We start from the raw sequence: 12,441 nt of genomic DNA, 5'->3' as shown, positions 1-12,441 counted from the left end.
CGACTCTTCAATGACTCCTAAGTCCAACATGGCCTTCACCTCCCGGGAGACGGCTTCACGGCGTGCTTCCGGAATCCGGTATGGCTTCACATGAACTGTGACACCAGGCTCTGTGACAATCTCATGTTTCACTAGCCTAGTCTGGCCAGGTTTTTCCGAGAAAAACTGTTGGTTCTGTAACAAAAACTGCTTAACCTCAGATTTTTGTCGTTCAGAGAGAGTCTCGGCAATCTGCACCTCCGGTATGGTAGGTGAGCAAACCGGACGGGGCAGATCCGCTGTTAGGGCAGCGCGGTCTTTCCAGGGTTTTATCAGATTCACATGATAAATCTGCTCTGGTTTTCTTACCAGGCTGGTGCACTTTATAGTTCACTTCTCCAACTCGTTCCATGACCTCAAAGGGGCCCTGCCATTTTGCCAGAAATTTACTATCCACCGTAGGGATTAGGATCAACACCCTATCCCCGGGTGCAAACGTACGGACCTTGGCGCCTCTATCATAACTTTGCCTCTGGGCTCCCTGGGCCTGTAACATATGTTCCCTAACAAGGGGCATGACAGCAGCAATCCGGTCCTGCATTTGCGTTACATGGTCTATCACCGTTTTAAAGGGAGTGACTTGACCTTCCCAGGTTTCTTTTGCGACGTCCAACAGTCCACGGGGACGACGGGCATATAATAGCTCGAAAGGCGAGAATCCTGTGGAAGACTGGGGAACTTCCCTAATGGCAAACAGCAAATAGGGTAACAAGTAATCCCAGTTCTTCCCATCTTTGTCTATCGCCTTCCGGAGCATCTGTTTTAAGGTTTTATTGAACCGCTCAACCAGGCCATCTGTTTGAGGGTGATAGACAGACGTACGCAACTGGTCTATTTGTAAGAGCCTGCAGAGCTCCTTCATCACCCTTGACATAAAGGGAGTCCCCTGGTCGGTGAGTATCTGTTTTGGAATTCCCACCCGACTAAACACTTGTACCAACTCTTTGGCGATCGTTTTGGTAGCAGTGTTACGCAAAGGGATGGCTTCGGGGTAACGAGTGGCATAGTCCATGATGACGAGGATATGTTGATGCCCACGTGCGGACCGGGGAAGGGGCCCAACCAAATCCATCCCAATTCTCTCAAACGGGACCCCAATAATAGGGAGGGGTACCAAAGGGCTACAGAACCGAGGTTTAGGTGCCGAGATTTGGCACTCTGGACAGGACTCACAATAGTTACGCACATCATTGTGTATTCCGGGCCACACAAAACAATGCAATATCCTTTCTGTGGTTTTTTGTACCCCCAGATGTCCCCCCATTATATGTCCGTGGGCCAGGTCCAGTACCTTCCGCCGATAAGGTTTGGGTACCACTAACTGTTGCACAGTGTCTTCCCCTTTTTTTCTACCTGGTAGAGTAAATCATTCTCAAGAACCATGTACGGGTACGCTAGCCTAGTGTCAGGTTCTACGGGTACGCTATCTATCACTTTTACATTTTTCCTAGCCTGAGTCAGGGTAGGATCTTTCATTTGTTCGCTGTGGAAGTCATCCAACTGAACTCCCAAATCGGGTAGGCAGGGTGCTGGATGGCTGTCTGCCTCCGCCTTTTGCTGAGTTTCCTCAGTTTCCTCAGTTTCCCCCGCCATAACTGAGAAGGGGAACTGAAGGTTAGATTCAATAACCTCCCCAGCAACATCTTCCTGTGGGGTCTCGTCTAGGAACTCGGGACCTCCAGATGGCATGGGGGAAGATTCACGGTTACAGCTACCGTGAAGGAGCAACTGATTCTCCCACAACTGCCAGAAATGAGGAAAATCCCTGCCCAGGATTATATCATGTAACAATGCGGGAACGAGTCCCACTTTGTGTTGCACAGACCCATAGGGAGTGGAGATACATATGACCGCTGTAGGATATGAGCAGGTGTCACCATGCACACACGTTACAGAAAATTTATCAGACGGACCAGATGGAAGTGCCACCAGACTGGCTTTCACCAGAGTCACCACACTTCCAGAGTCTAGCAATGCCACATTTTTCCCATCTACAGACAATTCACGCAGGTGTTTCGCTGTATCATTTTGACCCGCATTCACACTTACTAGCCGTGTAACCAAAGACATGCGTTTCTTAGAGTCCGTAACGTCGCACTGCATGGGTTCAGTGGTAACAGGACAGTTTGCAGAAACATGGCCCTTCTCATGGCAACGGAAACACCTAACAGGCCCCCTATTGAAACCAGAGTCCGACACCCTTGATCTCGGGGTGCGAGCAGTCCAGTGTTCCTCCCCCACAGTTTTTGGCAATTTTCCTTCCCCCGCAGTCCCTGGAACAGTCTTACCGGTTCCACGAGGAGGAGGTACAGTTCGGGTAGTAGCGGTATCATCAGGAAGTCCTTCCGCCACGGAATAACGCTCCACCAAGTCCACCAACTGATCCGCTGTCGCGGGATTTCCTTGGCTCACCCACTTTTTCAGCGCCGGTGGTAGTACTCTCAGGTACTTGTCCAGAACGATGCGCTGGATTATCTCCGGAGTTGTCAGTACCTCGGGTTGCAGCCATTTCTTTATCAAGTAGATCAGGTCGAACATCTGCGATCGCGGCGGTTTATCTGGCTGATAGGTCCACTGATGTACCCTCTGTGCACGGACAGCCGTCGTCACACCCAGCCGGGCCAGGACCTCAGCTTTCAGCCTCTCAAAGTCCTGAGCGACTTCCGGGTCCAAGTCATGGTAAGCCTTTTGGGCCTCACCGGAGAGAAACGGAGCAATTAGATCGGCCCATCGTTCCTTCGGCCACTTCTCTCTCAACGCTGTCCGCTCAAACGTTGTCAGGTACGCCTCGACGTCATCTTCTGCGGTCAGCTTTTGCCAGTACCGACTCACATGGATTCTCCTGGACTCTGCTTCCGGGTTAGCCTCAGGCATGCTCACCAAGCGCTGCGCCACCTGTTGGAGAAGCTGGCGGTCTGCAGTCGTCACGTCCACCAACTCCTTCAGCTGTGCGGCCATCAAGCGATTAGCTTCCTGCTGTACGGCAGCGGACTGTACTAGGGCTTTCACCACGTCTTCCATACTGTCGCCTGTGCCACGGAATGCCCGCGTTCTCCACCACAATGTAACAAAACACTCCGGGATCGCCTTTGCTGGGGTCAAAGGTCACGTGGTTTGTGCATTGAACTCTGAGGCGACAGCAGGTTTCCAAGTAGACTGACCTCAGGTCAGGTTTATTAAAGTGAAAGCAAATACAGAAAACAAAACATAAAAATAAATCCTTGCCTGTCCGGCGCTAACTATACAAATACGTTCCTATCTAACAACAACTGGGGGGCTTCTCCCTCCCAGCTAACATTACACAGGTCACGAGCACAGCTCTCACTCACGTTTGCCTCACACAGACAGGCATTCTGTGTGCCCCAGGCTGACACCTGAAACCTCCAGCTGGTCAGCCTTTATTCCTGCACTTATTAACCCCTCGGTATCCTGAAGATACTGAGCGGCCTAATTCACATAGGACAAATACCTGGGCGAGATATACCTGCCCCCGACTACCAGACCGACATGACTCTTACAATGTGTATGTATGTGTATATATATATATATATATATATATATATATATATATATATATATATATATATATATATATATATACATACACATACATATATATATATATACACATATATATATATACATACATATATATATACACATATATATATACACATACATATATATATATATATCACATATATATATACACATACATATATATATATATATATATATATATATATATATATATATATATATATATATATATATATACACACACACACATATATATATATATATATATATATATATATATATATATATATATATATATATGTATATCTCTACATACATACATACATACATACACACACACACACACACACGAAAAAGGCTATAAAATTTGATTTACACGATGGGTTATTTTCTGATAATCATGTCCCTTCAGGAAAAGACGAGGAAACAGTGATGCAATAAGAAACCAATACATATGACACGAGAGAAAAATGCTCCATGTTACACGGATGGAAAGTATAGACGGATGTGTGAATGGAGCCTAGTTCTTGTCGGCTAGGTTTGGCCCCCTCAACTGTAGGGTTTATTCACCAGATCACTTGGTACTTTATGCTGTCAGTTTTCCATCATCGAGATAGATAAGCTGTGTTTTGCTTCCATTTCTTAAAAACAGCATATGCCGAAAGCAAGTCGATGTGATGGCAACGTGTGAATGAACCTTATGTGTAGTGGAAGCATCTAGGAATCGCAGCAGAATTGCCACCATGTAGTGAACAATGAACAGTTCAGCAGATCGAGTCCGTCAGAACATTGCACGTAATAACCTTCAATCCGCAGGTCTATCGCTAACTTCAGGGTGCCAAATAAGCCCATAAAGCAGTGACGGCACAGGTGTGCCAATGCATCAAAGGGCACCAAGAATGGGGAACAAGTCCGAGAACATACAGAGCAAGTACCCAGGCGGCCATCAGAGGCACACGGCATTGCTGCTGCTGCTGGTGAAATCCTCATTCTCCGACATCTGGCAGCTCTTATCTCCAATGAAAAGAAAGGTAGAGGAGCAATGTGTGGGAACAGCCTGGGGGATCTGGCGCTTATGGTGTGAAGCACATGAATGAAGGAGCTCCCATATTGCCACCGCTGTAGTTTGGTGTTCTTAGTACCGAAGGAGGCCAGTATAACCCAAGAGTGGCGCCATCATATTCAGCCAACATTTACAAGGGCAAGCACCCAGAAGACCTCATATGTCAGCGCTGTGTGACAAGCGGCAGGAAATCTATAACTCCGGTACACTACAGTGAGCGGCACGGCAAGGAGCAAATAAGGCTGCCGGCCACGCACCGCGGCACGGGTGCACACCGACAACAGTCATGTTACTGGGAGGCAGTGAAGGTGCTGACCCCAGCCAGGGAAATCACACATTTCACAGCCAAGGCAGAACTTAGCACTTCACATCATGGAGGTCACATCTATAAACATATATGACACGATGGCACCAGACAATGAGCGCCACTTGTTCGTAGGGAAGAGACTTCCTAAGTGTTACTCATTTGGAAGGCCAGGCTGCCAGTTGCTACAACACATTATGGCTTCCAACGCAGAAGGCAAAGATCTGCAACTGTACAGAGCAAAATCACCACGGTACCAGTGAGATCTGACAGTGTTGTGCGGAGGACAAGTACATGAGTGTGCACGTACTGTACAACAGAGCACACGGGACGACACACGGGGCACTAATCCCAATACTAATATCCATCTACAGTAGTCTGAGCATAGGCCATCTGGGGGTCTGTGGGTAATTACACCCCCAGCTTTGTGCACCCTGAACGGCATGTAATCGGCCATGTTACGCAGGTCCCTTCCCCACTGACATTGCAGGATTTGCATTGGTATTAGCACACTAAACCCAGGTGCAGCTCAGAATCATGGAGAAGGTGAAAATCTTCACTTGTGTACTTTTTTCACAAATATTGATGCAGAAAATGCCAGTGTGAAGGCGGCCTTCCTCCATCTGTCAATGCGCAGCCTATGTGCGAAGCCAACTGTGACCAATGGAAGTCACTGCACTGGTGCACACAAGCAGTGTTTTGGAATATGTGACCGTGCTGGTTGCGATGGCGCATACCTGCACCCGGCTGCCAACATGACAGGCCCATGAAAGAGTTAGTCTGAACTTGGCCTTACATCACCGTCACACAGCAGTGGCTTCAGTACTTGTAAGCCAGAATCAGGAGTCATGCCTGCAGAGAAATATTGGTGCATTTACGCGAATTGTCGCGGTATGAATGTATGTATACAGTATACCGTATGTATGTACCGTATATGACGTGCAGCCAAAACCTGCAGCAGTGCACTATAAATCCATGTGCAGTATTTTTGAGCAGTCAGAAGAATTCTCAATTCCCCCCCACCCTTCCGTGGAGAGGTTTGCATCTCTTCCATCCTGTCAGTACACTTTGTTTTGTCTTACAAATACGCCTGCCATACGAAGGTCTCATCCACACAGGCACGGCTCAGAGTTGTGGGGACGAGGGATCGGGTTCAAGACCTCTGCTGTGGTTCTAATGTCATTTGGGCACTCGATACTATGGAGCCCAAGAACAAAAATGTGCTGACCTTCCTTGTGGTGGGGTGGGGTTAGATCTTTGTACCTACAGTGGCACCCTCAATGGTTAGTACCTAGTAGCACCTAGTATTTCACCCAGTATTTCAATTCTTGTTTGAGGGATTTTCATCCATTGTTCCTTGAAAAATTCTTCCAGTTCTGTGAGATTACCGAGTCGTCTTGCATTCTCGGCTATTTGAGATCTAGCCACAGATGTTCAATGATGTTCAGATCATGAGACTGTGAGGGTCATTGTAAACCTTCAGCTTGTGCCTTTTGAGGTAATCATTGTGGATTTTTACATGTGTTTAACATAACTATCCATTTGTAAAAGCCATCCTCTTTACAACTTCAGCTTTATTTTTTAGAGATGGTGTTATGTTTGTATCTAGAATTTGTTGAAATTTCATTTAATCCTTTCTTTCCTCCACCTGTGAAACGTTCCCCGTGACATTGGCTACAACAGACCCTCAAAGCATGATTGATCCACCCCATGCTTAATGGTTGGCGAGCTGTTCTTTTTCTGAAATTATGCACCATTTTTTCTCTACACATACCTTTAATCATTGTGGCCAAATAACCTCATCAGTCCACAGGCCTCATTCCCAGAATACATCAGGCTTGCTTAGATGTTCTTTTGCAATACTTCTGGGGCAGAATTTTATGGGGAAGACGCAGGAGGTTTTCTTCTGGTGATTCTTCCATGAAGGCCTTGTGTGCAGATCTCTCTGAACAGTAGAAAAATGTACCACAACTCCAAAATCTGCTAAATCTTTCTGAAAGTCTTTTGCAGTCAAGCAGGGGTTCTGACTTGCTTCTCCAGAAATCCGAGCAGCTCACACAGAAATTTTGCTTGGTATGTCAGACCTTATCTTGACCTTCACTGCTCCTGTTAACTGCCATTTCTTAATTACATTTTGAACAGAGGAAATGACAACTTGAAAAAGCTTTGCTATCTTCTTTAAAGCCTTCTTCTGCTTTGTGGGCCTCCACCATTTTCAGAGTGCTAGGCAGCTGTTTGGAAAAACCCATGGCTGCTGTTTTTTGGCACAAGATTAGAGGAGCCTAGGATTTTAAAAAGCTGGGAAATTTACATCACTTGTCCTTTCCTAACGATGATAGTGAACTAGCCATAAGGCCATGTGCACACGTTGCGGATTTCTTGCAGAAATTTCCTGAAGAAAACCGGAAATTTTCTGCAAGAAATCCGCATTTTTTTTTTTGCGTTTTTTTTCCGTTTTTTTCGCGTTTTTTTAGCATTCTGCAAGCGTAATTAGCTTGCAGAATGCTAAAGTTTTCCAAGCGATCTGTAGCATCGCTTGGAAAACTGACTTGACAAGTTGGTCACACTTGTCAAACATACTGTTTGACAAGTGTGACCAACTTTTTACTATAGATGCAGCTTATGCAGCATCTATAGTAAAAGATAGAATGTTTAAAAATAATAAAAAAAATAAAAAAATGCTTATACTCACCCAGACATCTCATCAGCGGCGTCCGTTCGTCTTCCTATAGCTGGTCTGTGCGCACAGGGCCTTCCGTGACGTCACGGTCACGTGAGCGGTCACATGACCGCTCACGACCAATCACAGGACAGTGACGTCATCGGCAAGGTCCTTCGCCGCACATCAGCTACAGGAACCGAACGGCAGCGTGCAGCGGTGAGGCGGGAACACTGCGCAGGACATCGAGGGTGAGTATAGGACTATTTTTTATTTTATTTCTTATTTTTTGACCACTTATATGGTGCCCAGTGCGTGGAGGAGAGTCTCCTCTCCTCCACCCTGGGTACCAACCGCACATAATCTGCTTACTTCCCGCATGGTGTGCACAGCCCCGTGCGGGAAGTAAGCAGATCAATGGACTCCTAGGTGTGCGGAATCCCTGCAATTCCGCATTTTTAATGAACATGTTGCTTTTTTTTCCGCTATGCGATTTTTTCGCGGAAAAAATCGCAACATTTGCACAAAAAATGTGGAATACATTGTAAATAATAGGAGGCATATGTTAGCGTTTTTTTCGCGTTTTTATCACGTTTTTATAGCGAAAAAACGCGAAAAAAACGCTAAAAATCCTGAACGTGTGCACATGGCCTAACACTAACAGGCTAATTAAAGTCTAAAACCTTGGTCAAAGTTATCTGAGAGCACAAATCTCCAAGGGTGCCAAACTTTTCATTGGCCCATTTTCCTTTTTGTAATTTTTAAAAGTTAATAATTTTTTTTGCCTAATACACAAAGAAAATGTGTCATCCTTAGCTTTAGCCCTCTTAAGAGATCATTTCATCTTCAACATGCTTAACTGCTCACAAAAACAGTCAATTTGACCAGGAGTGCCCAAACTTTTACATGCCAATGTAAGTCTGTAGTGCCTCACTTCGACAACTATTTTGGCCAATCACAAACAAATGTCTACAATGCCATTAGTCCAGCTCAGAGAAGCGCTGTAATACTGACTGCAGAACACTGAGGCCTGACACAATTTGGTTAACAAGTTGCAGTGATGGCGTTTTGCAGGGATTTAAAAATAAACAAGAAAGTCAAAATGACAGCAACAAGCAGCAGGTGCGACCTCGTAGCAGGGAGGCTTGTGACCCCGCCGCACTATCCACTGTCCATACAGAACACAATGAATGCAGAGCCGGTAGTGCAGCAGCTTCTATACTGCACACATCTAACACAAGCACATCTCTTGGTAATGCAGGACGCCATGATGCTTGGTGTGACTGCATTCACACGTGTAGGTTTCTGTAGCCCTCTCTAATGGGCTTGTTCTGTCCGCAGTGTGCTAGCCCTCTATAATGGGCTTGTTCTGTCCGCAGCGTGCTAGCCCTCTCTATAATGGGCTTGTTCTGCCCGCAGTGTGCTAGCCCTCTCTATAATGGGCTTGTTCTGCCCGCAGTGTGCTAGCCCTCTCTATAATGGGCTTGTTCTGCCCGCAGTGTGCTAGCCCTCTCTATAATGGGCTTGTTCTGTCCGCAGCGTGCTAGCCCTCTCTATAATGGGCTTGTTCTGCCCGCAGTGTGCTAGCCCTCTCTATAATGGGCTTGTTATGTCCACAGTGCGCTAGCCCTCTCTAACGGGCCAGCTCCGTCCACAGTGTGCTAGCCCTCTCTGTAACGGGCCAGCTCCATCCACAGTGTGCTAGCCCTCTCTGTAACGGGCCAGCTACGTCCACAGTGTGCTAGCCCTCTCTGTAACGGGCCAGCTCCGTCCACAGTGTGCTAGCCCTCTCTGTAATGGGCCAGCTCCACCCACAGTGTGCTAGCCCTCTCTATAAAGGGCTAGCTCCGCCCACAGTGTGCTAGCCCTCTCTATAAAGGGCTAGCTCCGCCCACAGTGTGCTAGCCCTCTCTAACAGGCCAGCTCCGTCCACAGTGTGCTAGCCCTCTCTGTAACGGGCCAGCTCCGTCCACAGTGTGCTAGCCCTCTCTGTAACGGGCCAGCTCCATCCACAGTGTGCTAGCCCTCTCTGTAACAGGCCAGCTCCGTCCACAGTGTGCTAGCCCTCTCTGTAACGGGCCAGCTCCATCCACAGTGTGCTAGCCCTCTCTGTAACGGGCCAGCTCCGTCCACAGTGTGCTAGCCCTCTCTGTAACGGGCCAGCTCCGTCCACAGTGTGCTAGCCCTCTCTGTAATGGGCCAGCTCCGCCCACAGTGTGCTAGCCCTCTCTATAAAGGGCTAGCTCCGCCCACAGTGTGCTAGCCCTCTCTATAAAGGGCTAGCTCCGCCCACAGTGTGCTAGCCCTCTCTATAAAGGGCTAGCTCCGCCCACAGTGTGCTAGCCCTCTCTATAAAGGGCTAGCTCCGCCCACAGTGTGCTAGCCCTCTCTATAAAGGGCTAGCTCCGCCCACAGTGTGCTAGCCCTCTCTATAAAGGGCTAGCTCCGCCCAGTGTGCTAGCCCTCTCTATAAAGGGCTAGCTCCGCCCACAGTGTGCTAGCCCTCTCTATAAAGGGCTAGCTCCGCCCACAGTGTGCTAGCCCTCTCTATAAAGGGCTAGCTCCGCCCACAGTGTGCTAGCCCTCTCTGTAATGGGCCAGCTCCGTCCACAGTGCTAGCCCTCTCTGTAATGGGCTAGCCCTCTCTATAATGGACTAGCTCTGTCCACAGTGTGTTAGCCCTCTTTGTAACGGGCCAGCTCCGTCCACAGTGTGCTAGCCCTCTCTATAAAGGGCTAGCTCCGCCCACAGTGTGCTAGCCCTCTCTATAAAGAGCTAGCTCCGCCCACAGTGTGCTAGCCCTCTCTATAAAGGGCTAGCTCCGCCCACAGTGTGCTAGCCCTCTCTATAAAGGGCTAGCTCCGCCCAGTGTGCTAGCCCTCTCTATAAAGGGCTAGCTCCGCCCACAGTGTGCTAGCCCTCTCTATAAAGGGCTAGCTCCGCCCACAGTGTGCTAGCCCTCTCTGTAACGGGCCAGCTCCGTCCACAGTGTGCTAGCCCTCTCTATAATGGGCCAGCTCCGCCCACAGTGTGCTAGCCCTCTCTATAATGGACTAGCTCCGTCCACAGTGTGCTAGCCCTCTCTATAATGGGCTAGCTCCGTCCAGTGTGCTAGCCCTCTCTATAATGGGCCAGCTCCGCCCACAGTGTGCTAGCCCTCTCTATAATGGACTAGCTCCGCCCAGTGTGCTAGCCCTCTCTATAATGGACTAGCTCCGTCCACAGTGTGCTAGCCCTTTCTATAATGGGCCAGCTCCGCCCACAGTGTGCTAGCCCTCTCTATAATGTACTAGCTCCGCCACAGTGTGCTAGCCCTCTCTATAATGGACTAGCTCCATCCACAGTGTGCTAGCCCTCGCTGTAATGGGCTAGCTCCGTGCACAGTGTGCTAGCCCTCTCTGTAATGGGCCAGCTCCGTCCACAGTGTGCTAGCCCTCTCTATAATGGGCCAGCTCCGTCCACAGTGTGCTAGCCCTCTCTATAATGGGCTAGCTCCGTGCACAGTGTGCTAGCCCTCTCTATAATGGGCTAGCTCCGTGCACAGTGTGCTAGCCCTCTCTATAATGGGCCAGCTCCGTCCACAGCGTGCTAGCCCTCTCTATAATGGGCCAGCTCCGTCCACAGTGTGCTAGCCCTCTCTATAATGGGCTAGCTCCGTGCACAGTGTGCTAGCCCTCTCTGTAATGGGCCAGCTCCGTCCACAGTGTGCTAGCCCTCTCTATAATGGGCTAGCTCCGTGCACAGTGTGCTAGCCCTCTCTATAATGGGCCAGCTCCGTCCACAGTGTGCTAGCCCTCTCTATAATGGGCCAGCTCCGTCCACAGTGTGCTAGCCCTCTCTATAATGGGCTAGCTCCGTGCACAGTGTGCTAGCCCTCTCTATAATGGGCCAGCTCCGTCCACAGTGTGCTAGCCCTCTCTATAATGGGCTAGCTCCGTGCACAGTGTGCTAGCCCTCTCTGTAATGTACCAGGCCAGGAGAAAAAAGAGGAAGCTACTGGGACACAAGCTACTGACAATGTAACTTACTAAACTTTCCTATGTCCGCAGAATATCCGGCTGTCACAGTGTAGAGGGCACAGCAGGGCACCGTATGGGCATCCCGACGATGTCCGGAGCTCACAGCGCCGCGGAGCTGCGTCACCCTCTGTGCCCGTTACCGCCATCCACTCCCCGCTGTGATAATGTCCCGGGCACTGGGCTCCATCACGCAGGACGCGGCAGAGAGCAGCGCCGGTGCCTCCGGACACGTCCTGATGGATACACAGCGGCACCCGCCAGGTGACAGCACTTCCAGGACTCCGCGTCCGCTCACCTGTCACTGTTCCCGCGGCTCCAACATACTCCGCGCCCTCAGCACTCACTCCGGACACACTTCCCGAGGCTTCCTGTAGTCCATAAGCGTCACGGCAGGGAAAACGCACACAATCGGCTTCCACCAGCGAGTGCAGCAATCCCTGCTCCTTCCCGTCCCCCCCACTACGGAGCGCCCCACAGGACACACTACCTCAGCCTGCCCTAGCAACGCGTCAGAGGCGAACGCGCTCACAAGCCCTCCTCCTGAGGGGCGTGGCTAGCTGGAACGTGACCGCTAATCCGGACCGAGTGCCCGCTGATGGGGTTTGTTCGGTGATGTCACGTGGAACGTCATTTTTACGGGAACAATCTCTAGTTGTACTGCTAGTACTACTGACACCGAGAGAGACTCTGGCACTGAGGGAGGCGCTGCTCACAGGGGGCTACACTGGTACTGAGGAAGATTCTGGTACTGGGGGCTACACTGGTACTGAGGGAGGCGCTGCACCCTGGGGGCTACACTGGTACTGAGGGAGGCGCT

The 12,441-nt window shown here is 49.4% G+C and overlaps 1 protein-coding gene across 1 annotated transcript in view; it reads right to left on the bottom strand.

The window, feature by feature from the left end:
- Nucleotides 1-12,230, bottom strand: part of GALNT1 (polypeptide N-acetylgalactosaminyltransferase 1) — a 177,024-nt gene extending 164,794 nt beyond the window's left edge. Inside the window, exon 1 of the mRNA XM_077269588.1 lies at nt 11,920-12,230. The gene's annotated coding sequence lies outside the window, so the exon portion shown is untranslated. The remainder of the gene's footprint in view (nt 1-11,919) is intronic.
- Between the last annotated feature and the right edge of the window lie 211 nt (nt 12,231-12,441).

This window comes from Ranitomeya variabilis, chromosome 6 (genome assembly GCF_051348905.1).
Source record: "Ranitomeya variabilis isolate aRanVar5 chromosome 6, aRanVar5.hap1, whole genome shotgun sequence".
Taxonomy (NCBI): domain Eukaryota; kingdom Metazoa; phylum Chordata; class Amphibia; order Anura; family Dendrobatidae; genus Ranitomeya; species Ranitomeya variabilis.
The sequence above is the reverse complement of the archived record's forward strand: the minus strand, read 5'-3'. Positions and strand labels throughout refer to the sequence as shown.